Below are 26,745 nucleotides of genomic sequence, written 5' to 3' on the forward strand. Positions count from 1 at the left end.
GTTAAGCGACTGCCTTCGGCTCAGGTCATGATCCTGGAGTCCCGGGATCGAGTCCCACGTCGGGCTCCCTGCTCAGCAGGGGGTCTGCTTCTCCCTCTGATCCTCCCCCTTCTCATGTGCTCTCTCTCATTCTCTCTCTCAAATAAATAAATAAAATCTTTAAAAAAAAAAAAAGGTGTCTAACGGGGGCGCCTGGGTGGCTCAGTCGTTAAGCGTCTGCCTTCGGCTCAGGTCGTGATCCCAGGGTCCTGGGATCGAGCCCCACATCGGGCTCCCTGCTCGGCGGGAACCCTGCTTCTCCCTCTCCACTCCCCCTGCTTGTGCTCGCTCTCTCGCTGTGTCTCTCTCTGTCAAATAAATAAATAAAATCTTTAAAAAAAAAAAAGTGTCTAACGTAAGAGCTACATTTTAAAATACATACAGGGAGATAGCACACCAAAGTTTAATGCCTACTGGGGCTGTGCTGTAGAGATACAGGTTTTGTGGGGCTGAAAGATTATCCAATTAAAGTCAAGTCCTAAGAAATATAATCAAAATAACAAATGCAAAATGGCATATAAAAATAAATGTGCACTTAGAAAATAAGATAAAAGCAAATTATCAATTTTTAAAAACTGACAAATGTATCATAAATTCCAGAAAATAACATAATATTTTATTACTAAATTTCTAATACCCTCTGGAATACTCTTTCTTTCCTACAGTTTCTGGCTGAATACACTGGATCTTCTCTTCCTATGATGAAGCTCTCATAATGTAGTTTTCTACAGAGAAAATAAAAAGATAATTCAGCTATTCCTCACTACGGCTGTCATTTGTTTTTAATTATTGATAATTTAGAAAATTAATCTGAAATTAAAGCCTGCACAAGAGTAATCCAAAAGCACTTTAAATTGCCGCCCTGTTGTACTGAACTACATAACGTTGAATCAAGTTACTCTTCTGCTGCATACAATCATCTGTTGGTGGGTATGTGTAGGAGTTCTGTTGCTAGAACTCTTGCTTCCTCAGCTTAACTGCATTGATGGTGCTTTTGCAAGGCTCTTTTTTTCTAGAAGTACGAGACTTCATCAGAAAAAAAAAAAAAAAAAACCCTGTCAGATATCCTGATGCAGTTTGAAATGTTGGGATATGTATATAATTAGCAGATCCACACAAGGTTATATTAGATATTCATAGAATTGCTACAGGTTTGTGCCCTACAAACACCATTATGATAAAATTCTTTCTCAGAAATTGCACATATAAAAATATGTTACATTTGGGGGCGCCTGGGTAGCTCAGTCGTTAAGCGTCTGCCTCCGGCTCAGGTCATGATCCCAGGGTCCTGGGATCGAGCCCCGCATCGGGCTCTCTGCTCTGCAGGAAGCCTGCTTCTCCCTCTCCCACTCCCCCTGCTTGTGTTCCCTCTCTCGCTGTGTCTATCTCTGTCAAATAAATAAATAAAATCTTAACAAACAAACAAAAAAAATATGTTACATTTGTAGCTATAAACATGGCTACATCAGTTATAGGACTAAATGTACAAAATTTCCATTTGAGCACTTGTCGAAGGGAACAGAACCCTCCACTTATATTTTATACATCTGACGGGTGGAAAACATACTCCCAGGCCAGCTGTGGCACATACATTTTAAAACCTTGTTCCTCTCCCACTGCTCGGAAACTTCTGGTACCACGTGTCATGGGCGTGTTTATGTCCAGGCATAGCATCGGGACCTACGCTTTCCTGCCATGACTGCAGATGTGGTATCAGAAGGGAGCTATGCCCACCATGGGAGAGCAGTTATAACTCACACACCTGCTCTTTCTGGTGCCCATCTCTTTCTTGCAAAGATCCGGATTCCTATCTGCTGTCATCCTCCTGCTGCGAGTTCCTCCCTTAACAGTTCTCCTAGTGCAAGGCCGCTAGTGACAAATGCTTTCCCCTTTGGACGTCTGAAACAGTCTTCATTTTACCTTCATTTTTGTTTCTTTAAGATATGGTCACCGGGTAAAGAATTTTGGGTGGTGGGGTTTTATGTTTCTTCCCCTTTCAGCATGTTGCTGCTCTGGCTGCCGGTGGGCACTGTCCAGCTGCCACGCAGGTTTTAGGCACGTGATGCATGGCCTGGCCAGCCCCGCCGTGCTCTGTGGGTAAAGCCCTCCTGTGTCTCGTCCCCCAGATGCTCTCCAAAGCATCTTCTTCCTCGTGCTGCTTTCAAGATTTTCTCTTTAGCACTGGCTGAGAGGAATTTGTCTAACATGTGTTTCATTTTTCTTGTGCTTGAGTTTCGTTGCTCTCCTTGGATCTGTGAGGTTCTGTGGTGAATCAGACTTATAACATGTTCCCCTACTATTTCTTCAAGTATTTTTCTTGGCCTCCCTCTCTATGTACGTCAGACTGAGGTTGCTCTGCAGCTCATTGACGCACTCTCCTCCCTCCCTTCCTCCCTTCCTCCTTTCTTCCTTCCTTCCTCCTCCCTTCCTTCCTTCCTCTTCCCTTCCTCCCTCCCTTCCTTCCTTTCTTCCTCCTTCCTTCCTCCTTTCCTCCTTCCCTCCTTCCTCCCTCCCTCCCTTCTTTCCTTCTGCCTTCCTTTTTCCCTCCCTCCCTTCCTCTTTCTCTCTCTTTCTTTCTCTCAAGTATTTTTGCTTCTCTGAATCATATCTATTGCTATGCCTTCAAATTCATGAATGTTTTGGCCCTTTTTAAAATTGACATCCAGCACTGAGTAAATTTAAGTTGTATAGCGTAATGACTTAACTTACATCTAGAGTAAAGTGATCACCACAATAAGTTTACTTAACACCCATAATCTCACATAGATACAAAAAAAAAAGAGAGAGAGAGAAAGAGAGAGAGAGAAAACCATTTTCTTTGTGATGAGAACTCTCACGATCTACTCTCACAACAACTTTCAAATGTACCATGTGGGCTGTGTGAGCTAGAATCATCATGCAGAGCATTATGTCCCCAGTATTCAATGATCTTATAACTGAAAGTTTGTACCTTCTGACCACCTTCCTCCAATCCTCCTTCTCCCCACTCCCACCTCTGGTAGCTACAAATCTAATCTCTCTTTTCCATGAGGCTTTTTTTTTTTTTTAAGATTCCACATATAAGTGAAATCATACTAGTCTTTCTCTGTCTGACTTATTTCACTCAGCATAATGCCCCCAAGGCCCATCCATGTTGTCACAAATGGCAAGATTTCCTTCTTTTTTATGGCTGAGTAATAGCCCATTGTGTGTGTGTGTGTGTGTGTGTGTGTGTGTTTGGGGGGGTCCGTTTATCCATTCATACATTAGTAGCACTTACGTTGTTTCTCTGTCCTGACTGCTGTAAATCATGCTGCTATGAACGTGAGGGGTACAGCTCTCTCTCAGACATAACGTTTTGTCTCCTTTAGGTATATACTCGGAAGTGCACTTGCTGGGTCATACGGTAGCTCTATTTTTAACTTTTTCAGGACCCTCCATACTGTTTTCCAGAGTGGCTGCACCAGCTTGCGTTTCCACCAACAGACCAAGAGGGTTCCCCTTTCTCTGCATCCCCACCAACACCTGTTATTTCTTGTTTTTTTGGGGGGGTTGTTTGTTTTTATGGGGTTTTTTTTTTAATGATAGGCATTCTAACAGGCATGAGGTGGATCTGTGTCATTTTTTGATTTCCTCATTATTAAATATTTTTCTCTCCCTTTGCATGCCTGTTAATTTTTTTGGATACTAGACATGGTGAATTTTATTTTGTTGATGCTAGACAGTTTTTGTATTCCTTTAAATATTCTTGAGCTCTGTTATGGAATGCAGTTATATGGCAACTTTGGTTTTTCAAGTTCTTTTTTAAGAGTTCTCAGGCTATGTTCATCTGTTTTGCTTCTTAAATTCCACATATGAGTGAAATCATTTGGTATTTGTCTTTCTCCGAATGACTTATTTTGTTTAGCATAATACTCTCTAGCTCTAGCCATGGTGTTGCAAATGGCAAGATTTCATTCTTTTTGATGGCTGCGTAATATTCCATTGCATATATATACAACACCTCTTCATTATCCATTCATCAGTCGATGGGACACTTGGGCTCTTTCCATAGTTTGGCTATTATTTAATGCTGCTATAAATATCGGGGTGCATGTATCCCTTTGAATCTGTAATTTTGTATCCTTTACATAAATACCTAGAGAGGGAAGCAAACCATAAGACACTCTTAACTATAGAGAACAAACTGAGGGTGGATGGAAGGAGGTGGGTAGAAGATGGGAAAGATGAGGGATGGGCATTAAGGAGTGCATTAGTTGTGATGAGCACTGGGTATTGTATGGACTGATGAATCACTAAATTCTACTCCTGAAACCAATATTACACTATATATTAAGTAACTGGAATGTAAACAAAAATTTAAAAAGAGTTCTCAAGCTAAACCACAACAGCTTTATTCCAGGGTCAATTTTTCTCCACCACTGAGGCAATGCCTTCTAAGCACCCTATTTGATGCCCCGAATATTACCAAGCACCCCCCACATATGCACACTGGGTCTTCCATGTAACAGAGAGTAGAGCCTGGGACAATATAGCTCTCTTGGGACAAGTCAACATTTGGGGAAATGACTGAGGAGGCATTTAAGAATGAAAACAGAGGAGTCTGAATTGCTGCAAGTTTAAGAAATCAAGCATGGGACACATCTGGCCATGCTTTTCGGAGAGGGAATGGGCTTGTCTTCCAGGAAGACCTAGCATGTATTAAGATTCTAACACCAGTATTCTGCTCTTCCTTACTAAAGAACCAGTGAAAGCCCTTGGGCAGCATAAATCAAGCTTTAATCTAGCCTGGATTATTCTTCCGTTGAGTTCAACAGCATTTATTGAGTGCTTACTCTATGTCAAGTCCTGTACTTGATGCCTTCGATTATGAAGCTGAATGAGGTTTAGTCTCTCTCCTCGTGAAGCTTATGGTCTCTTTTTCCTTAAATAGTTAATACATGTACAATATTGTGATAGTGCTTGACTTTTAGTAAGTGCTTAAGTAGCCGTAAGCCTCGCTATGATGGCAGCCATCGTCTTGACGGCGATCCTGGTAGTTGAGCTGGGGGCTCAGATTCCACTGACTTCTGTCCTTCCCCTGTGCTCCTTTGGACCAAGCTGACTGCACCCGGATTGTTCTCCCCCATCAGCAGGGTTCAAAGAAGTGTTTGCAGATATTCTCAGTCACCACCTAGAGTTAATCAAAGTTCCTTTCAACTTTGATTACTTATTAATGTGCCCTAAGAGTTGTTCCTCCCAAAACATCCTGCAAAATATCTGCTGCTAATTACTCCTTACTCTGGAAATGGTTTTCTTTTACATATTCAAATCTCAATGACAGAGGCAGCGTCACGATGTTATATCAGATTTCCCTCATGTTCACACTCGGTGGTGGGCAATTATTTTGTGTCCCTTTTGGTAAAAAGAATAACTTTGAGTTTGATATGAGATAAAGAAAATTCTTGAATTTCCCTCCTTATGGAAACATAAGTGAAATATAATTAAACATATTCCAGTTGATTGGAACAGCTCAAGGGGACTACAGTATTTGGCAGCTGGAGCACTTTTACTGTCTTCGAGTGCAGACACTGAAAATCAGGGTGCTAAGACTTTCCTGATCAATGGGTCACAAATGTCCTCAATCATCTAGCTTTGCTTTTAAGTCTTCCAGTCTGTCCATCCTTCCTTCCTTCCTTCCTTCCTTCTCCTTCCTTCCTTCTTCTCCCTTCCTTCCTCCTTCCTTCCTTCCTTCTTCTCCCTCCCTTCCCTCCTTCCTTCTTTCCTTCCTTCCTTCCTTCCTTCCATGCCTTCTTTGACACTTTCTTGACAGAGATTTTTATTTGTAATTCTTCACAACTATTCTGAGGAGTAGGACAGCAACAATTCAGTTTTATTCCAGTCCTTTGGAACTTTCACGCTGAGGCTAGCCTGATGTATTGTTGCCTTGGAGAGCTAGGTCACATCTAGTAAAGAGCTTTTGATCTTATGTCCACTGTTTCATAGAGAAGCCAAATAATAATAAAAAGATATGTGAAAGTCTTTCCCAAGATCCCATTAGAAGTTAGAAAATTTTGCTGATGAGCTTTCAATGACCTAACTTTGATTAATATTCAGAGAGTAAAAAAATAATCTTAGGTCATTTCAAAGAAAATATAAATATCTCTCATTTAATATACAATTATCTCTTAAGGAGTATAGGAGGAGAAAGGATCAACAGAACTTCCTATAATAAGGTTATCTCTTATGTAATAAAAACATCTTTTCTTTAAATCTGCATGGTTCTGAATCTGGGAAGAGCAAGTCTGGATCTTGAGGAAGACGTTCTTTCCCCCATGTGTTTACTTCCTTAGTTTCAGAGAGCCAGTAACAAAAACAGGGAGTCCTTTTCCTCCAAACCACCTTATCTCAAAAACACTATTTGAAACTGCTGGGCTCTTGCGATCAGATAACAAGGGATGCCTTTATCTCGATGGGGTGAGAGATCGGGAGAGAAGTTATGTTAGTTTTCTTCTCATTTTATGATTTTCTAACATTATACTCAAATGCTGACATTGAAAGTAAAGTTATAAATTATACCACAGCACAATCATTTGTGAAATACATTTTTTTCTATTCAATAAAAGGGTGACTTTCACACTTCCTTTCCATGGTATTTTCCTATGGGCATTACCTATATGGCTTGCCTTACACAGCTCTCCAAAGCCCGTACTGGACAGTAGGGTAACGATGCCCATTAGCTTCACTTTTGCTTCCTCCAGCCCTTCCTTCCAGTCCTTCCTTCCTTCCAGTCCTTCCTTCCTTCCTTCTTTCCTTCCTCCCTCCCTCCCTCCTTCCCTCCCTCCCTTCTTCCTTCGCAGAGTCCCGAGTGCGTGCAAATCTCCTGCTTTGGCCAAACATACAGCCTGCAGGTACAAGATGTCATCATACACCCAGGCAGTACTATTTCCTTTGTCTCATCACCAGCTGGCAAATGATATTTGAACAACTGACAGGAGAGACCAGCTGCAGGTGCACGATGGAAAGAAATCTATCTTTGCCTTTTTCAAAGAATCACCATTAAGGGAGACTCATTCTCAGATGATGATGTTAAGTGTAAAACAATGCAAATTAAACAAGCATTTTGTAATCAGTCATTTGCTATCGTAATGGTCCATACACATCCCTCTGCCTCTTGTCGTGTATGTACCTATCCGATCAGTCTTACAGGCACAGTGGCTCGTCCTATCCTTCCTTCATGAAGAAGGGGCTTCCTGGCTCTGCAGCCTGAGCCCCACTCACTAACCACCATCTTCTATCTCTCCTGCTTGCTCCTTCTAGTACCACTACCCCAACAAGTTTTGACCCCTCTGCTTTTTCTAAGTCCATCGATGCTACTATTTTACAATCCCTCATCCCCCTGTCCTTGTTTCTGCCCTTAGACAGCTTACATTCCAACTCTTGTTCCTCTCCGTGTTATTGTATTCACTTGGCAAAAGCCCAGCCCCTCATTAAATCCCACTTTGCACCTAATCTATCTTTGCTCCAGGACAAAGGAAACATTACAGAAAAACGCATAATTATGTTGACTGGTCTCCCTGCATGTGTGGACCCTGAATGAGACTGGATGAACACCAGGCGGGCCCCCAGTGCTATGGAGGAATGGTGCCAGTAGCCTAGTCCCTTTTCCACGCTCCGAGATGACAATTAACTACCTCTTTCTGTCTCCACTCACTTCCTGCTTCTCCTTCCTCCCCCAGCCTCACTCTCAGGAACCTTGTTCTCTATTTCACTGAGAAAATAGTCACAGCCAGAAGAGAAATCCCATGGGCTCCCCGGAACCACCTGTCCACCTGCCAGGATTGACCCTACTGTGCATCCCTGTGGATGAACACCCCGCTTTCTAATCCAACATTTACCAGCATGTCTGTGCGATGGGTTCAGCACTTCATCTGTCCCACAAGCAAGACCATCACTCTGACAATTTGAGTCTCCTCCTGCCCATCTGATTTTCTCCTCTCTCTACCGGAGTGTTCCTACCAGTTACACAAACATACTGCTACTTCTTCTGTCTTAAAAGTTGAAACTGTGCACCACAAACACAGCTTTGACCTCATTCCCTCTGCAGCTACCTCTCAATTTCTTCATCCCTCTTCACTGCAGAAGTCCACACAAGAGCTGTGTGCACTGACCTCCACTTCCTGTCTTCCTGTGTTTCATGGGATCAACTCCATTAGGTTACCATTACTCCACTCTACAGACCAGTTTTTACCAAGTCATCAAGGATCTCCACATTGTCCAATCAATCAGTCCAGTGATTATACTAATCATATTTCATCTTGCAGCAGCACTGCACACAGTTGCTTATTCTATGCTTCTTGACAGAACTTCTTTCCCTGACTCTCTAGACACGTCCCACTTGCATAGCTGGCCTCCTTTTTTGAGCCTCCCTTGCTGGTCCCTTCTGCTCCCTAAGATCCAATGTTAGGCTTCCCAGGGTCCAGTCTGCAGACCTCTCCCCTTCTTTCCTACCATTAATGCCTGAGTTGTATCACCCACTCTCATACAGGGTGACTGTCTTTCATCATTCCAATGTCCTAGTCCTCACAGTATTCAAAGTATTCAATACGAATAATGTTCTGAGGAATGAAAAGAAAGTGGCACCTCTTAAAATTATGCAGGATATGATAACTAGCCTCATAATGTGATCTGTACCTTGATGGTTCCTAAATGTAGAACTTCAGCCTGGATTCCCTGACCTCCAGACTCGGATTCCCCAGAGCTTATTTGCCATCTTTGCGTGAATGTGTATGGAGTAACCCAAGCTTTATAGATTAAAAACAAAACAAACAACAACTCCAGATTACACAGCACTCTCCCCACCCCTCAAAAATCCTCCTCTGTAAAGAGTCTTCTCCAACAGAGTAAATGGAAATTTCATTTACAGATGTTCAGGCCAGGGTATTGGGAGTCTTTCTTGACTCTTGTCTTTCTTTCCCACCTACATCTAATCCATCCATAAATCACGTCTTCTCCACCTTCAAAATATACTTTCTTCCCGCCCTACCACCTGCTACCTCCTGGATCTGAACCACCCATGGTTTCTCACCAAGGTTATTATAATGGCCTCCTGACTAATACCTTTGCTTCCTCCCTTGCCTTCCTATAGAGCATTTTATAAAGCAGTCAGTTACACATATATTTTAATGTAACTCAGGTATGTCATTCCTTTGCTTAAATCCCTTCAGAAGCTTTCCAGTTTACTTAGTATTAAATCCAATGGCCTTCCCATATCCTCTAAAGTCCTATATATTCATTGCCCCCACTAGTTCTCTGACTTCCTAGATAACCAACCCCTTCTTCAGCCATTACCGCCCAGTAGCCACACTGGCCTCTTGCTTTTCCTCAAATAAACCCCACACACCGCTGTCCAAGGTATTAGTACCTGAGGACTTCTTGACCTAGTTCATCGTCCCCCAGCAATCCACACTGCCCACTCCCTCTCCCTCCTTGGGAGAGGGTTTGGCTCAAATATCTCATGATCTTAGTGGTCATCCTTCATCACTCCATACAAAACGGCAACACCACCTCCTCCAGCTGATCCCTGGGACTCCCAGCTCCCAATTGGCCCCTTTATCCTGTATAAGTCATTATAGGTATGTATAGGAAAAAGAGAGAAAGATTATTTTCCACTACACTAGTTATTTATGTCTGTGTAACATGTATTATATCATAGGTTCTGTGGGGGTAGGAAATCACACATCGTTTTGGTTGTCTCTGGCTCAGGGATCCTCACAAGGCTGAAATCAAATTTTTGGCCAGGACTGCAGTCATGTCAAGTTGACTGGGGGAGGAGCCACTTCTAGGCTCAGTCACAGCCAGCTGGCCTCAGTTTCTTACTGGCCGGTTCCCTGCCACGTGGACCTTTCCGTAGGGCAGCTCACCCCATGACAGCTGGGAGGAGTGAGAGAGATGAGAATCACCGTCTCCTGATAACATGATCCCTGAAGTGACATCCCGTCACTTTTGCCACATTCTGTCATTAGAAGCAAGTCCCGAGGTCCAGTCCACACCCAAGAGTGATGGGGTTACATAAGTAGAGAACCTCCAGGAGGTAGGGCTCGTTGGGGACCATTTCACCAGCTGCCCATCACATCGCTATGGCATATAAGTGTCCTGTTATGTTTGCTGTCGTGCCCCAGGGCAGAGAACATTGCCCGGCTAGGGCGATAACTCTTTCGTTATTCCTAGTTCTTATCCTTGTCCTGGGAGGAGGCACCCAGTAGTGACGGTTCATCCCACCCACTGCTTCCTCACCCCGGTCTGCTCTTCCCACTAACATGAGAATATTTTCTGTGCTGTCCTAGATTTAGAATTTGAACGTGCCCGTTCCCCTCCCGAGACACATTATGGCTCTGCCTGTCCTTCGGAGCTCAGGTCAGGTCGTGCCTCTGCCACCCCCACTTTGTACCCCCTGTGGCCCTACTACTCCCTCCAGCGGTGAGCTCATGCGGTGCCTGTATCCCCACACAGGCTCACCGTTACTTCTGCATAAGTCTCAGCTCCTTCAGACTGTGAGCTTCTTGATGTGAACCACTGTGTCCACCCAGGGTAAGCCCAGCCGGGGCCAGCGCAGTGCCTGTCCACCACGCTGTCATAGAGCACCGGGCAGAGTCCTCGCACACCGTAAGCTGTGGACACCTCCTAGTGCCAAGTAAGTTAGTGGTTCCACTCTTTCGTTATTCCCAGTTCTTGTTAAATGTTCTGTATTTGCCGAATAACTGAAGGTAAGTCCCAGAACCATTTATAATAAATGGATAAAATGGCACGAGCCTCCGTTTTCCTTTTGACTCTGAGATTCACACTGGCTCCATGTCATGAAAATTATCAATATATTAGCTTAGCCCAGCTACGCGAGCCCAATAAAGTTTCTACCCCAGGGGTCAGGAAGTCTTCTTTGCCTGGGTCTCGGAGAGACAGCACATCATGCCTGCAACTGTAGTCGTCTTAGAGTTTGGTATGAATCCAAAGGTGTGATCCCGCGAGTGCGTGTGCTTCAGAAGGATGGCAGAAAGAGCAGAAGTGAGCCATAGTTTACTGCTTCTCTGGATGTAAGCAGAGCGCCTTCTAGGGAGAAAGTTTCCAGGCTATGGAGGACATTCAGGTTGTAAGGAACACATAGAACTGGGCTCCAGATCAAACCAGAAGTTAAAACAGACTTTTGAGTGTGGTAATAGTTCTCATTAGAAGTCAAGCAGATGAGTCTTACACCTAAAATAAGCATATATATTTTGGTAGCTTGATGTTGCAAAGGTCAATAGGCAGCGCCATATGGTGCCTTGGTGTCTGGGTCCGTGTGTGCGCACGTGCACACAGGCCTGCTTGTCTTAAAACAGGAAGCTGCATTTGCATCCTCAGACCCATCTGCTCTGACAGCAGTAAACAATCTACAGAGGCTTAAAGCATATGGATTGCAGGGTTGATTTCACTTAAGGGCAAAGCGTTTGCCCAGAGTTTTGCATGATTTGATCAAAACATTTCTGAGCTTCCCTCATTGTTCTTAGCAGCATTTACTGCAGGTGGAAGGGGTCCACCTAGATCATTCCTGCTGGTGAGTCACAGAGGGCAATTCTTACTTAAATATTTATAGAATCCAATTGCCTTTCTGCTCACATGCAGCCCACTCTACCTGGATTGTCTGCTTATTTGTTTGTTTTCTCAGCTGCCCGGAATAGTGAAAACATATGTCGAGGTTTTGGTTTTGGTTTCATTCTTTTTTCTCAAGAATCAACTACATCTTAGTGAGAGCAGTGCTCATGACAGAGAACAGAGTAATGACCCAAACTTCGTCTGAGTGCGTTGGAATCCTTGTTCAATAACAAAGAAACTCAGCTCAACGCTGTGCACTGAACAGGTTGGGTGGGTGCAAGATGGCCGCCATTTGGGGAAATGCAAACCATTGCTGTGATAAAGAGGGGCAAGTGTTTCTCTTCTCTTCACTTTATTTTACGATCTTCTTTTTCTTTGAGTGTTACTCATGCAGCTCCAGGCTCTAGGCAAGTCTTCTCTGTAATGCCTGGCTTGTCAGAATAAGGTCAAGTGTGAAGTCAGTAAGACTTAGCACTTACAGCACTAATTACTTTTTAAAGAAAACCTCAAAAGGTAGATAAATACATTAATTAAAATCTGATTGTGTATTTTAGAGCCTGTAAGATCTGTGTGAAGAAGAGAGTCCAGGCAGATGAGGAGGTTTGAACATTCTCTAGTTGATCTCTTGTCTCCCCGGAGGGGAAAGTATATTTAAGACACATTCTCTTCTTATATATAGGAATATATTTAAGCAATCTTTTGGGAAATCTTGAAAAATTACACTGAGCAGAAAAATAAACCCCAGAAATAATTAGTGTTACAAAAAAGTAGGCTATTACACAATTATTTTATTAACTGATTATTTATTATTAAAAGGGAAAAAGAGTGAATCAGCATCTCACTTTCTCTTTTTTTATTTTAATTTTTTTTGGTATAAGTGGAAAGGAAACCACCAGAGTTAAATGAACAATTTGAGAGCTGAGTTATCAGTTGATGGGATGTAAATAGATCAGGCAGACAGCCCACGACTTTGAAAACTGGTTTTTGATGTCGGAGCAATTTTAGAGATAGTAAGTAGAATGAGACTAAGTTCTAGGTTTGATTCTTTAAAGAAAAGGCAAAATCACCTATCTGTTAAACATACCTAAAGAAATCTATGCCAATTTGACCTTGTTTAGTTAGAAATTTTTCCAACTAAACTAAGCTAGGTAAATTGTACCGAGAGTGCACAAGAAGGACAGAAGAGCCACAGTGTAGGAAGTCTGTCAATTCCTGTCTTCTACCAATAATGACATATTTTATACACATAGCTAACCCCCCCTTTTTGAGAGAGAGCACACATGCACACACGAGCAGGGCCAGGGAGGGACAGAGGGAGGAGAGAGAATCTTAAGCATGCTCCTCACTGAGTTCTATCTCACGACCCTGAGGCCATGACCTGAGCCGAAATCACGAGTCGGACACCTAACCAACTGAGCCACCCAGGCACCCCTAGCCAACTCTTGATCCACATGTAAATGCATGCATTTTGATACATTAACACAGTGACTGGTGTGACAAAATCCCGAACTGATATCTCAGCATTCTACAAATTGAAGGGATGATGAAAGATCCTTCCATATGAGATGAATGACATCCATATGCTATAAGCATCTTTAAGAGAGATGTAAGTTATAGCTGTGGGTGTCCCAGAAATATCACTTATTTGTTTTGGGAAGGGCCCTAGGAAAAGGGATGGGAACACCCAAGGGAAAGTTTTCTCGCCCAAAGTTAAGATTTACAATGTAATTGTTGCTCCATGAGGCCAGAGATTCTGTTTCTGTTTTCCCTTTTCACTGCTAACTACATCATCACATATAGGTAGAGGGGCTCCTTAGTGAAGTCCCTTCACATGTTGGTTTTGAAGTGGGTGTAATACATCCTAGCTTTGACATAGCACCCTGACTGGTCTCTTTTCTCTTACTCTTACTCCATAACCCTCTCTCCAGTCTCCAAGCAAAACAAGTGTAATGTTTTCAAAGCAAGTCCCACCCACTGTTTGGGGCCCTTCCTGACCCAGCCTGGCTTACCACACATGGGACTCCTCCTCAGACTCCTCCATCCCCGCCCACACTCCAGCCACACCAGCCTGCAGGCCCATCCCTAACAAGACCACCTGCTTCTCTGCCTTTGGGACTTGGCACCTGCTTTCTCCTCTGCTTGAAATGTCCTGCATGATTCATATGGTCGGCCCTTCTGCTCATTCGAATCTCAGCAAAATGTCTTTAAATAAAAGTAAGAAAAACAGTAACAACCAACACTTTCACACCACACCACAAGCCTAGCACTATGCTAAATGCTTTATGTACATAAACTCAGTATCAATAACAAAACTACAAGTCAACCTTATGGTTATCAACCTCACTTTCAGAGGACGAAACTAAGGCACAGAGAGGCTAAGAAAACTGCCTAAGGTCGGACACTAGTAAATGACAGAAATAAATTTGATCCTGTATCTCAAGGTTATGATTTTCACCAGCTCTGCTCTGTCTCTCAGGAGACTGCCACCCTGTTACCTTCTAATAGTACCTTGTTTTAATTTTCTTGATAGCACTTATCACTGATATTTTTCCTATCTATTTATTTGTTTATCCATGTATCTACTTCTTTACTTTTACAAATCACTGTGTTTCCTTTTTCTCTGAGGCTGACGTGCACTTCTCCTTTATTGACAACATGGTGTCCAACGTCTAGAGCAGTTCCTGGCATGTGGGAAGCACCCACCAAATATTCGCTGAATTAATTAGTGAACGAATGAGCAAGTGCCTGTCCGGTGGTCAACTCAGGCCTCTGAGGTGGTGAATTGGATCTGGCCACTCATCTCCTCAAGGAGTTCAGGGTTCTTAACCATTTGTTCACCTAAAGGTGATCAAACCTTATGATTCTTCCCGACCTTCCTGAGGAGAAACCGATTTACCAATCAGAATGATGATTTAGTGATTCACTGTGAGCAATATTCCTGTCACCCTCATTTGCCACCTGTTAGGCCTCTATGGGAAACAAATGAAGATCAGAGGGTTGCTCAGCAGACATAAAAATATCACAAAGGGAATTTTGAAGACTTTGCAGGATATTTTAATCCAGCAGTGGCAGCTCGATGAATCACCCTCCCCAGTGACCAGGCACTTCTCACCAACTGGCAGAATTCCCAATCGACAGGGACTCTTAGTCTTTCATAAAGACTGTACGTTCTCACTCTCCAGCCCTGTAGAAATTCTTATTCTCTTTTGTATCTGTCTTTTCCAGTCTCTTCAGTTTTGTAGAAGAAACCTACTTCAAATGCCCTTTCCAGGGGGCACCCACCTCTCTGCTCTGTATGGGTCCTCACACTAGATCCTTTTTCTGTGACACTTTCATGTAGCTCAGTTCCCAGTGACTCAATTCAGAGTCTCAAGCTATGATCTCATGGGCTCAGGCTCGTTCGTAGATTGGTTATTTTGGAGTCCAGATTCTCTATCTGGTACAATTATTTAAGTGGGGTCAGAGTAGAGGGAGACAAGAGTTGTGTAAGGAAGTCAGCTGAGGCTTTGGGGAGTGAGGCAGTTTCTCAGGAAAAGGACTTGTGCAGAGAAACAATGACTGTCACCCCTAGGGCACATCTAGACATGCACACCTGACCCTCAGATTGTCCCTTAGTCCCCGCTATCCACTTCCAAATAAAGACCACCCTTAAATCTACGGTAGCATCAGGCTCCATATTTGTAACCATATGCATAGCAGCACGGCAACAGAAAAAGGGAGGACGTGCCGTGAAATAACATAGCCCAGGTTAGATTTCCAAACCTAATAGTTACTGTATTAACTTTGCTCAAGTTTCACTTTCTTCATAATCACTGTACCTACCTCACAAGTGTTGTCATGAGGATGAAATGAAATAATACTCATGAAGTCCTTAACACAGTGCCTAGCACAAATTCAACAATATTGATGACAATTATTAATATTTTACCAATGACAGAAGGCATTGGCTATGTCCACTAGCACAAAAGCTTCCAAATACACTAAGTAGGGTACAATGTTTTCTATCTTGTGAAAGAAAAACAAGCTCCAAAGAGGATGTTATACATAAGACAACATTTAAATATGGCCAGAGTAGAGTCTCCTTGCAGATCTGCTTCCTAAGCAAGGAGAGACTTTGTCCACACGGCTCGCTGAGAACATTGCTACAGTGACATGTGCCTGGACCATCACTTCCACAGGTCATTCAGAGGCCCTCAAGAAATAAATAAAAATAAAATTTCCATAGTCAAATAAGATTAGGAAACACTATCCATCCTTTTTGGAAAGTCACAATGAACGTTAGCATATTAAGGGTGGTAAATAATCTTCCATTAAAAAATCAGATTGAGGCGTACCTGGGTGGCTAAATCAGTCAAGCGTCTGCCTTCGGCTCAGGTCATGATCCTGGAGTCCCGGGATCGAGCCCCGCATCGGGCTCCCTGCTCCGCAGAAAGCCTGCTTCTCCCTCTCCCTCTGCCCCTCCCCTCTAATTGTGTTCTCTCTCACTAGTTCTGCTCTTTCTCTCTCTCCCTCAAATAAATGAGTAATCTTTAAAAAAATCAGATTGAACGTGCTTTATGTATCAGCCTTATTTGACAAAAAGCCATGAGCCTTCCTATACATATATTTTTTTTCATTTCATGCCTGTTATCTCACCAAAAAAAAGTTCTGGCAGAGCATTTTATAAACACTCCCACAGACAGAGATTCCAGGGTAGGTTGTCACTTCCTCCTTCCCACTTTGAAAAACATACAAGAAACTAGAAAATCCCCTGCTGATCACCTGACCAATGCAGTGATTTCTGACTCTGCAATCTTGCCCTCAATTGCAAGGCCATCACCAGCACAGTAAGACAAGTAACAGCCCCTCCAGGCTGGAAGGATTTCCATACAGCAGTCCCCAGAACTTGTGACTGTCACCTTAAATGACAAAGGGAACTTTGCAGGTGCAATTAAGGGTTAGGATTCTGAGGTGGGAAGATAATCCTGGATTATCTGGGTGGGCTCAGTGTCATCAATCCCATGAAGATCCTTTCCTGGCTGGGATACACAACCATATGAGGAAGGTAAGGAATTGGGACAGGACAAGGACTTCATCTGCCTGTATCAACTTTGAAGATGGAGGAAGATGAGCCAAGTAACAAGGCAGAAACTGGAAATGGCCTTTGTTCCTAGCCAACAAACTCAGAGAATGATCCAACAACCACAAGGAAGGGAATTCTGACAACAAAACAAATGAGCAGAGAAACAGATCCTCCTCCAGAGCCTACAGAAAGGAACACAGTCTTACCATATCTTAATTTTAGCCCAGTAAGACCTGTATCAAACTTGAAGCCTACTGATAGATAAAAAGGTAATATTGTAAGATATTAAGGTTATATAGTCAGATAATAAAATGGTCTTGTTTTAAGCCTCTAACTTTGAGGATTTGTTATAAGAGCAACAGGAAATGAGCATAAACTTCATGCTCACAAATAACATTTTTGATCAATTAATGTGTGCCAGGCCATCTCTACACACTTAGTATGTGCATGTATTAATCCATTAATCAACCCATAGATCCTCACAAGTAGACTGAGAGGTAGCTTCTGTCATTATCCCCATTTGTGGAGTGTAAACTGAAGCACAGAGAGCTTAGGAAACTCGCTTAGGGTCATAGAGCTAGTAGATCTGAAATTCAAATGCAAGCCATGTGTCTCTAGACACAAGGCTCTGATTCATGAGGACCACCAGGCTCAGTGAGGATCCTGTTCTAGGAAATAAGTAATAGTCTAGGTTTCTTCAGACACTATTGACTCCCCTATTAAAATTAAATTATAAATCTCTACTTTATCTTCATATTTAACTTAGCCTTCACATTTTCTATTGCTTATCAGATAATGCAAATTTTGGGACCAAGCTGAACATGAATTGCACTAATTTTATTAGCCCAATTTCAATTTTAAACACAACAAATTTATGCATCCAATTAGTCGTAAACCCGGATTTTCTAAGAAATATTCTCCATGCTCTTTTAAAACCTTCATCCATCATTGGCAACATATTGAATATCTGAGTTTTTAATTTATATAATACTTCTCTATTATTAACTCATTATTAATTAATTAAATATGGGCTTATTACATGCTTAGTATTGTGGCGGAAAGAAAATATAAAAGAGGGCGTCTGGGTGGCTCAGTTGGTTAAGCGACTGCCTTCGGCTCAGGTCATGATCCTGGAGTCCCGGGATCGAGTCCCGCATCGGGCTCCCTGCTCGGCAGGGAGTCTGCTTCTCCCTCTGACCCTCTTCCCTCTCGTGCTCTCTGTCTCTCATTCTCTCTCTCTCAAATAAATAAATAAAAAAAAATCTTTAAAAAAAAAAAAGAAAATATAAAAGAAGTATATAAGGTGCAGCCTTGGCCCTCATAATCTGTGTGAATTTAGGAAAATAAGACACACACATCAGAATCAATTTTTATAGAATTCTCAACTTGCTGTAATTCCCTCACTTTCCCACGAGGAGCAAGACCATTTGAATATTCTGTAACTTAGAACTGAATTAATTAGAGGTCAACCCACTTATCACAATCTATCCTGCATCCATTTTCTCAAATGTTGAAGTAAAATTTATGTCACCTAGGATTAATATACAGAGAGACATGGTTGAAAACAAATACACACACACACAGAAGTATATAACAGAAGCACACATATGTACATTCCCCTCCAACCTCACTTCACATCCTTAGAAGCTCTTTATGGCTTTGGTGGTCTCCAGAAATGTTCAGAGGACAATGATGCAAACATTTAACACACACGTATATAGAAATACTCAAAAGCATGGATCCTTCCAAATACCTAGGATGCCAAGTCCCAAATTCCCTTTTAGGACTGGCTCTTTGTAACCAGAGAAATAACCCTGCATAAACCTCTCTCTAAACGTTGTGAAATGTGTCAACAAAGCATGAAGAACAAGTGGAACAGAGAGACCACCAAGTCCTCTCTCTTCCCCTTCAAGAGGACACAGCCAGTGGCTTCCTATGTCAGCAGAAGACCTCTTTCTGAATCTCTTGCACCTTTCTTTTTTGAGCATCATGGACAGTGTTCCTCACCTAAAAATTTATAATCTAGTTAATTAGTCAGAGTCCCTCTCCACAGAGAGCTTAAGATAATATGAAAAGGATTAAAGAGGTTTGCAATAAAGAAAAAAGGAAAACTAAGGCTCTAATATGAACTTTTTTTGAACATCAAGGAAAAAGACACTTGAAGGCAATGGACTCTCATAAGAGGGGTTCATCTGAGAATGCCCTTTGATTCCTAATCTAGCTCCTCTTACTTGAAGTTCATGTGCCTTTTACATTCACCTCTTGTTCTGAATCTTTACCTCCATCTATGAGAAAAATGTCACTGCTCCCAGAGTAAAACCCCATTTCCTTAGGTTCTTTCCCCTTTCCTTTCACAGATTACTAAGTCTACATCTTGCAAATTTGAGTAGCACTCCAAGGCTTCAGCAATGTAGACAGTGGTCTCTGGTGACCCAAGCCCTGCAGCAAGAGGGAAAGGGAGGGATGGGCTGGGACAAGATGAGCCTGGTTCCTTTGGTGATGGCAGAAGTGGGTCCACCAATCCAAGTTCTCTCTTATACTCCTACAAGTGTGAAGAGTAAACTACTGATTCCTTTAAATAGTAAATCTTTCTGCCCCTCCTCCCACTAACAGAACAGCCTAAAATCCAGGTAGTCAGATTAAGAAAGAGATAGGCAAATTTCATGATCTCAAGATCATTTTCAGAGTATCCTCTTCTGGCTGCACTTTCTCAGCCAGGAATGGAAACAGCGGCCTCAAACGGACAAGATCAGGAGATGTTAGCACCAATATGCAAGGTAGAGCTCGTGTTTGTTGTTCTGGATGGCCTTCCTGTTTTGACATGCTTCTTCATAGTTTAATCTAAGAAACTAGTGATATATTAGAACACATATCTTTGCACTTGGCAAATCTATAAAAGGAAAGCAAATATGTCACGTCTGAAGAACAGTGAGGACAAATGCTAAGATTTGTGGCCTAATGGGCAACTCCAGAACCCATGACCGGATATGCTCATTCTCAAAGGGGATTGTCCCTTTTCTGCTTGGATCTGTGATGCCCTTCCCACAGAGGCTTTGTTTTTGAGAACTTCTTCTACTTCTACTTTCTTCTCAGGACCTTTTGTTGGTTTATTTACAAAACCAACTCTAACCTAATTGTATATTGCCCTGTTAAAGGCTGCTGGCTGATGTACAAAATAATAAAGCTTTATGAAATCCTGGCCAGAATCTTGGTGAAGATGAGACCCTTCCTTTTGTTCGGCACCGTGAACTGTAGTGATGTCTCTCACATTTTTCCCTTACCTTTTCTCTTGGTTCCGATGGCCTCTTTGTGAGCTGCCTTGTTATGTGGTTGACCGCACACCTGTCGTATTTTCTAACAACTCGCCTTCTAGGTCATAATCTTTTAGGCTATTTATTTTGAAGAGATCCCTAGAGAAGAAAATACCAATTTTAAGATTCTGAACACTTTCCACCTCCTTTTAAATTAAGGGAAAAAAATAGATGTCCAGAAGAGTTACAGAAGTAGTAGAGAGTGTTCCAATAGTGATGCAGCCTTTCCTAAAGACGACACCTTACAGAACCATAGCACCGCTGCCAAAGCGAAGGAGTTAACACTGGTACCTTAGAATGCACAAAACCACAGACCCTATTTGGAGCTCACCAACTCTTCCATGAATGTTCTTTTCCTGCACCCGGATCTTGTTCAGGGTCCTCAATTCAACTAGTCATCATGTTTCCTTAGTCTCTTCTGATCTGTGACAGTTCCTCAGTCTTTCCTTCTCTTTCACAATCTTGAGACTTCTAAAGAGCACTGATCAATTATTTTATTTTATAAAAGGTCTCTTAATTGGGGTTTGTCATGTGTCCTCTCGAAATTTGACTGAGGCTACGCATCCCCATAAAGAACGCCACAAAGGTGAAGCGCCTAAGTGCATCTTTCTGGAGGTGCACGACATTGATGGATCATATTCTGCTGATGTTAAATGTCATCCATTGGTTAGGCAATGTGCCATATTCTTCTAATGTAAAGTTATTATGTTTTTTCCTTGTAATTAATATTTGTGTTGTAGAAAATACTCTGAAATTATGCAAATATACTCTTTCTCCTTAAGGTTTTGTCCGTTAACTTTTGCATCCATTCGCAGATCTTGCATGCTGCAGTCATTACCATGATGTTCTCATGGAGAATTTTTTTATTTCCTTCATTCCTTCTACATTTATTAATTGGATTTCTTTTAGAAGGAAGAACTGTCCATTCTCTCCCATTAATTTATTCTTAGTTATTTTTATAACATGGACTAAATATTTTTATATTATGGACTAGAACATATATATATTATTCTTTGTATTATAATCCAGTATTATGATTTATTTGGTTGTATAAATTGTTTCACTTTTGGCCATTAGGTGCTGCTTTGTGCCCTTTCAACGTATTTACATCTTGTTTTATGTTGTTGTTCAAGTACTTCCTCACTTTCCGGCACTACACTATTCCCCACAACTTTTTTTTTTTTTTTTTTGTAAATGGCTATGTTGTACTTCATTTATAGAAGTAGCACAGATTGTTTATCCATTAACCCATTGAATGATACCAGACTTGTTCCCACTTATTTAGTACTATAAATAAAACTGCTGTAAATATTCACACAAACATTCGGCAAACATTAAGTTTTTATTTCTTTTGGATAAATATATAGGACTGAAATCTTCAGATCACATGATATGTGCATGTATAACTTTATTTTTAAGATTTATTTATTTATTTGAGAGAGAGAGAGAGTGAGTGGGAGAGGGAGAGAATCTTAAGCAGTCACCCCACTGAGCATAGATCCCGATGTGGGGCTTGATATCATGACCCTGGGATCATGACCTCAGCTGAAACCAAGAGTTGGATGCTTAGCCGACTGAGCCACCCAGGCACCCTTGGGGATGCCTAAATTTATAAGAAACCTTGGAGCTGATTCCAATAGTGCCTGTCCAATCTTACATCTCTACCAGCAAAATATGGGAACTTAAGTAGCTTCATGTACTTGTTAACAATTGAAATTGTCAAGTTTTTCTCCCTTTGTTTTTGTTTATAATTAGCCATCCTAAAGGGTGTATAGTGGAAACTCTGTGTTTAATTTTCATGTCCCTATTGACTAGTGTTGAGAATATTTTCCTATAATTATTTGCAATCCATAAATTTTCTTCAGTGAAATGTCTATCTCTGTCCATTTGCAAAATTGGGTTGTCAACTTATTACGGAGAGTATTACTTATATATTCTGCATAAAGATTATTTGTTGAAATATAATTTATAAATATCTGTGACATGCATTTTCATTCTCTTAAGTAGTAACTTTTACAAAGCAAAAGTTTTAAATTTCTATAAAGTCCGATTTATCAATTTTTTTTCTTTTGTGGATTATGCTTTTAGTATCATCTCTAAAAACTCTCACTCTAACCCAAGGGCATGCATATTTTCTACTGTCTTTGTTACCTATTATTTTTATGGTTTAATGTGTTACATTTATGTTATGATCCATTATAACTTTATGTCTGCATAAGATGTGTGGAATAGGCCAACGATCATGTTTTTGCAAGTGGACATCCAGCACCATTTTTTAAAATACTATCCCTCTCTATTTTATAGACTTTACAATTTTATCAAAAATCAGTTGATCAGGGCACTTGGGTGTTTCAGTCAATTAAGCACCTGCCTTTTGGCTCAGGTCATGAGATCAAGTCCCGTATCAGGCTTCCTGCTCAACGGGGAGCCTGCTTCTCCCTCTCCTTCTGCTGCTCCCCCTGTTCATGCTCACTTGCTTTCTCTGTCAAATAAATAAATAAAATCTTTAAAAAAAATCAGTTGATCATATTCATGGCGGTCCATTTCTGGATTTGCATGCTATCCCATTCACACCAATACAACAGTACCTTAATTAATGAGCTTTATAGCAAGTCTTCACATCAGGCCTTTTTTTTTTTTTTTGAAGGCTTCAAGTGTACTTTGTTTCTTCAATCACGTCCTATTTTAGTGGGTTCAACCTCTATTGGCATCAGTTATGAGTTGGTTTTTAAACAACACAGTATTAACTGAGCTGGGATGATTAGTGATTTCTCCATATCTTTGGGGTGACTCTGCTAATAGAGGTGTGTATGTCCATAGAGCAACACGGAAAGAGACTTCAAGGCTATTACAGCAGTCCGTACTTTATGTGGGATAGATTTATCATGCACATATTTTTTGACACATATATTGACAAAAATATTTTTCATAAGTGTGTATGTTCATATGACAATGATATGTGTCATATATAGGTATGAATGTATATATTTTGTGAGTTTTAATTTCATGTCTTTAAAAGCAAAAAACATTTTTTTAATGGTAAAAACAGAAGTCACCCAGAACACTAAATAATATTAAATAGGTCAGAATAATTTAAGCCTGGTTTACATAAATAAGTAAAATATTTTAAAAAAGAACTATTTATTGCTGTTTTATTTACATTTATATAATTAAACCAAATTGTTTGTTTGGTTTTACTATGCAAATGTAGCATACCTTTACTGCAAATAGATTGTTTATGTTTTCCTGAAGCAAGTTTAAAAACAAAAACCAATGGGAAATGAAATAATCTGTGGCTTTTTTAAATAGGTTTCTACACTGAATTGGACAAGGATGTCTCCCTTAGGGAGTAAACAGGGCTCCAGAGATTGCGTTTCATCTTAATTTTTGTATGTTGATTTATCACCAGTCACATAAAAAAACCATTTAGGAAGACCTCATAACTTGATTAAATCTGATTGTATCCTCATCTATCATTATATTTGTTCCAAGGCCACTCCAAATTTATCAGACAGGAGGTTAATCACAGTGACTCATGGCAATTTGGGGGAAGGATATCATACCACCACTTTGCTTTAGATGTATTGTGTGAGTTAACTCCATCACTAGGGAAGTAGAAAGCTTCAGGAATCTGTAAGAGGACGCTGAGAACTTTTTTTGGTTCAGTATCAATTTGATGCAGCGAGAAATAGCCTTATTTGACAGTGAGAGGGAAAGCAAGGAAGAGGGAGTGAGGGAGGGAAGAAAGAGAAAGAGATGATGCAGATGGGGAATGCCAACTCAAGAGAATGCAGGTGATGAATGGATGTCCATAACACAATGAGGAGAGTTGGAGGCAAAAGAAAGCAGAAAAGGGATTGGGAAAAGATGGCGGAGGAGTAGGGGACCCTATTCCAACCGGTCCCTGGAATTGAGCTGATATCTACCAGACCACCCTGAACACCCACGAAATCAGCCTGAGATGTAAGAAGATAGATCTGGAGCTCTACAAACAGAATATCACAGGCGGTTGGTTTCAAGGTACGAAGCAGGGAGCCATGATCCGGCGGGCAGATATTGGAGGATAAATGGCAGCAGGAGGGAGGCTGGCCATGGGGATCCTACACCACCAGTGAGCGACAGCCTTGCTCGCTGGGGATGGGACACAGACTCGCAGACCAATAGGGGTGGGGAAAGGACCGTGGGGCAGCCCCCCTGACGGAAACTGGAGTGGCAGGGCTGCACGTGCGAACTGGGGGCAGCTGGCGGTTTTAGAAGCAAAGGCAGAGACGTGCCCTGACCTGGAAGTGAGGACTGGGAGCGCTGCAGAGGGGCACACAACCCAGGATGTTGCAGTTTATAGCAGCACAGACAGAAACAGAGATAGTATGGCCTGGAGAGCTCACTGAAGAACAGACTGCGATCTCTCAGCTCTGAGGCAAAGGGTTGGAAACGGTCTCTTCTGCTCTGACTCGCAGAAGAGATGCAGAAAGCTGCCAGGGAAAGCCACCAGAGAACAAAAGCCCCAAAAAACCGGTTTTTCCTGAGCCCATTCCCCGCCACAGGGGCAGGGCAACTCTGCCCAAACAGGGTGGTCTGAGTCACAGCGCAGCAGGCCTCTCCCCCAGAGACAGGCTGGGAAAACAAGAGGCCAGCAACCCTAAGGTCCGTAGAAAACAGGTGCATCTTGCTCAGGTTGTGGTCAGTAATTTGGACTCTACATTCTCTCAACCACCCCTCAACAGAATGACTAGGAAGAGGAACCCCAGACTCAGAGATTATGACTTATGCCGCAGATTTACAAATGGATACAGATATAACCAAGATGTTGGAGATGGAATCCAGGCTAGCAATTGTGAAGACAATAGCTAGAATGGAGAAATCAATTAATGGCAACATAGAGTCTCTATGGGCAGAAATGAAAGCTGAATTGGCAGAACTTAAAAACACTATCAATGAGATCCAATCTAATCTAGATAATCTAACAGCTAGGGTAAGTGAGGCAGAAGAATGAATTAGTGACCTGGAACACAATTTAATAGATAAAAAGGGAAAAGAGGAGGCCAGGGAAAAACAACTCAGAATCCATGAAAATAGAATCAGAGAAATAAGTGACACCATGAAACGTTCCAATGTCAGAATTATCAGGACCCCAGAGGGGGTGGAGAGAGAGAGGACTAGGAGATATATTTGAGCAAATCGTAGCCGAGAACTTCCCTAATCTGGGAAATGAAACAAACATTCGTGTCCTAGAGGCAGAGAGGACCCCTCCCAAGATCAAGGAAAACAGGCCAACACCCAGCATGTAATAGTAAAACTCCCAAATCTTAGAACCAAGGAAACCATCTTAAGGGCAGTTAGGGGGAAGAGATTCCTTACGTACAGAGGGAGGAACATCAGAATAATGTCAGACCTATCCACAGAGATCTGGCAAGCCAGAAAGGCCTGGCAAGACATATTCAGGGTACTAAACGACAAGAACATGCAGCCAAGAATACTTTATCCGGCAAGGGTGTCATTTAGAATGGATGGAGAGATGCAGAGCTTCCAAGACCGGCAGAAACTGAAAGAATATGTGACCACTAAGCCGGCCCTGCAAGAAATATTAAGGGGGATTCTATAAAAGGAGAAAGACCCCAAGAGTGATATACAACAGAAATTTACAGGGACAATCTGTAAAAACAAGGTCTTCTACAGGCAACGTGATGACAATTAATTCATATCTTTCAATAATCACTCTCAGCATGAATGGCCTAAATGCTCCCATAAAATGGCGCAGGGTTGCAGTTTGGATAAAAAGACAGGACCCATCCATATGCTGTCTATAAGAGCCTTATTTTGAACCTAAAGATACATCCAGACTGAAAGTGAAGGGATGGAGATCCATCTTCCATGCCAGTGGACCTCAAAAGAAAGCTGAGGTAGCAATTCTTATATCAGACAAATTAGATTTTAAGCTAAAGACTGTAGTTAGAGACTCAGAAGGACACTATATCATTCTTAAAGGGTCTATTCCACAGGAAGATCTAACAATTATAAATATCCACGCCCCCAACTGGGGAGCAGCCATCTACATAAGCCAACTGTTAACCAAAATAAAGAGTCATATTGATAACAATACACTAATTGTAGGAGACCTCAATACTCCACTCTCAGTAATAGACAGATCATCTAAACAGAAAATCAACAAAGAAACAAGAGCTTTGAATGACACACTGGACCAGATGGACCTCATAGATATATAGAGAACATCCCACCCTAAAACAACAGAATACTCATTCTTCTCGAGCACTCCTGGAACTTTCTCCAGAATAGACCACATACTGGGTCACAAATCAGGACACAACCGATACCAAAAGATTGAGATTATTCCCTGCATATTCTCAGACCACAATGCTTTAAAACTGGAACTCAATCATAAGAAAAAATTTGGCAGAAATTCAAACACTTGGAAGCTAAAGACCACTCTGCTCAAGAATGTTTGGGTCAACCAGGAAATCAAAGAAGAACTTAAACAATTCATGGAAACCAATGAGAACGAAAACACATTGGTCCAAAACCTATGGGATACTGCAAAGGCGGTCCTAAGGGGGAAATACATAGCCATCCAAGCCTCACTCAAAAAAATAGAAAAATCCCGAATTCACCAACTAACTCTACACCTTAAAGAACTAGAGAAAAAGCAACAAATGATGCCTAAGCCATGCATTAGAAGAGAAATAATTAAGATTAGAGCAGAGATCAATGAATTAGAAACCAGAAATACAG

General features: G+C 41.6%; 1 long non-coding RNA gene across 1 annotated transcript in view; it reads right to left on the minus strand.

The window, feature by feature from the left end:
- LOC115939374 (uncharacterized) overlaps positions 1-26,745 on the minus strand; it is a 135,357-nt gene that overhangs the window by 72,204 nt on the left and 36,408 nt on the right. The window lies entirely within an intron of this gene.

Source organism: Leptonychotes weddellii, chromosome 11, assembly GCF_054177405.1.
Source record: "Leptonychotes weddellii isolate Sample4059 chromosome 11, ASM5417740v2, whole genome shotgun sequence".
NCBI classification, from domain to species: domain Eukaryota; kingdom Metazoa; phylum Chordata; class Mammalia; order Carnivora; family Phocidae; genus Leptonychotes; species Leptonychotes weddellii.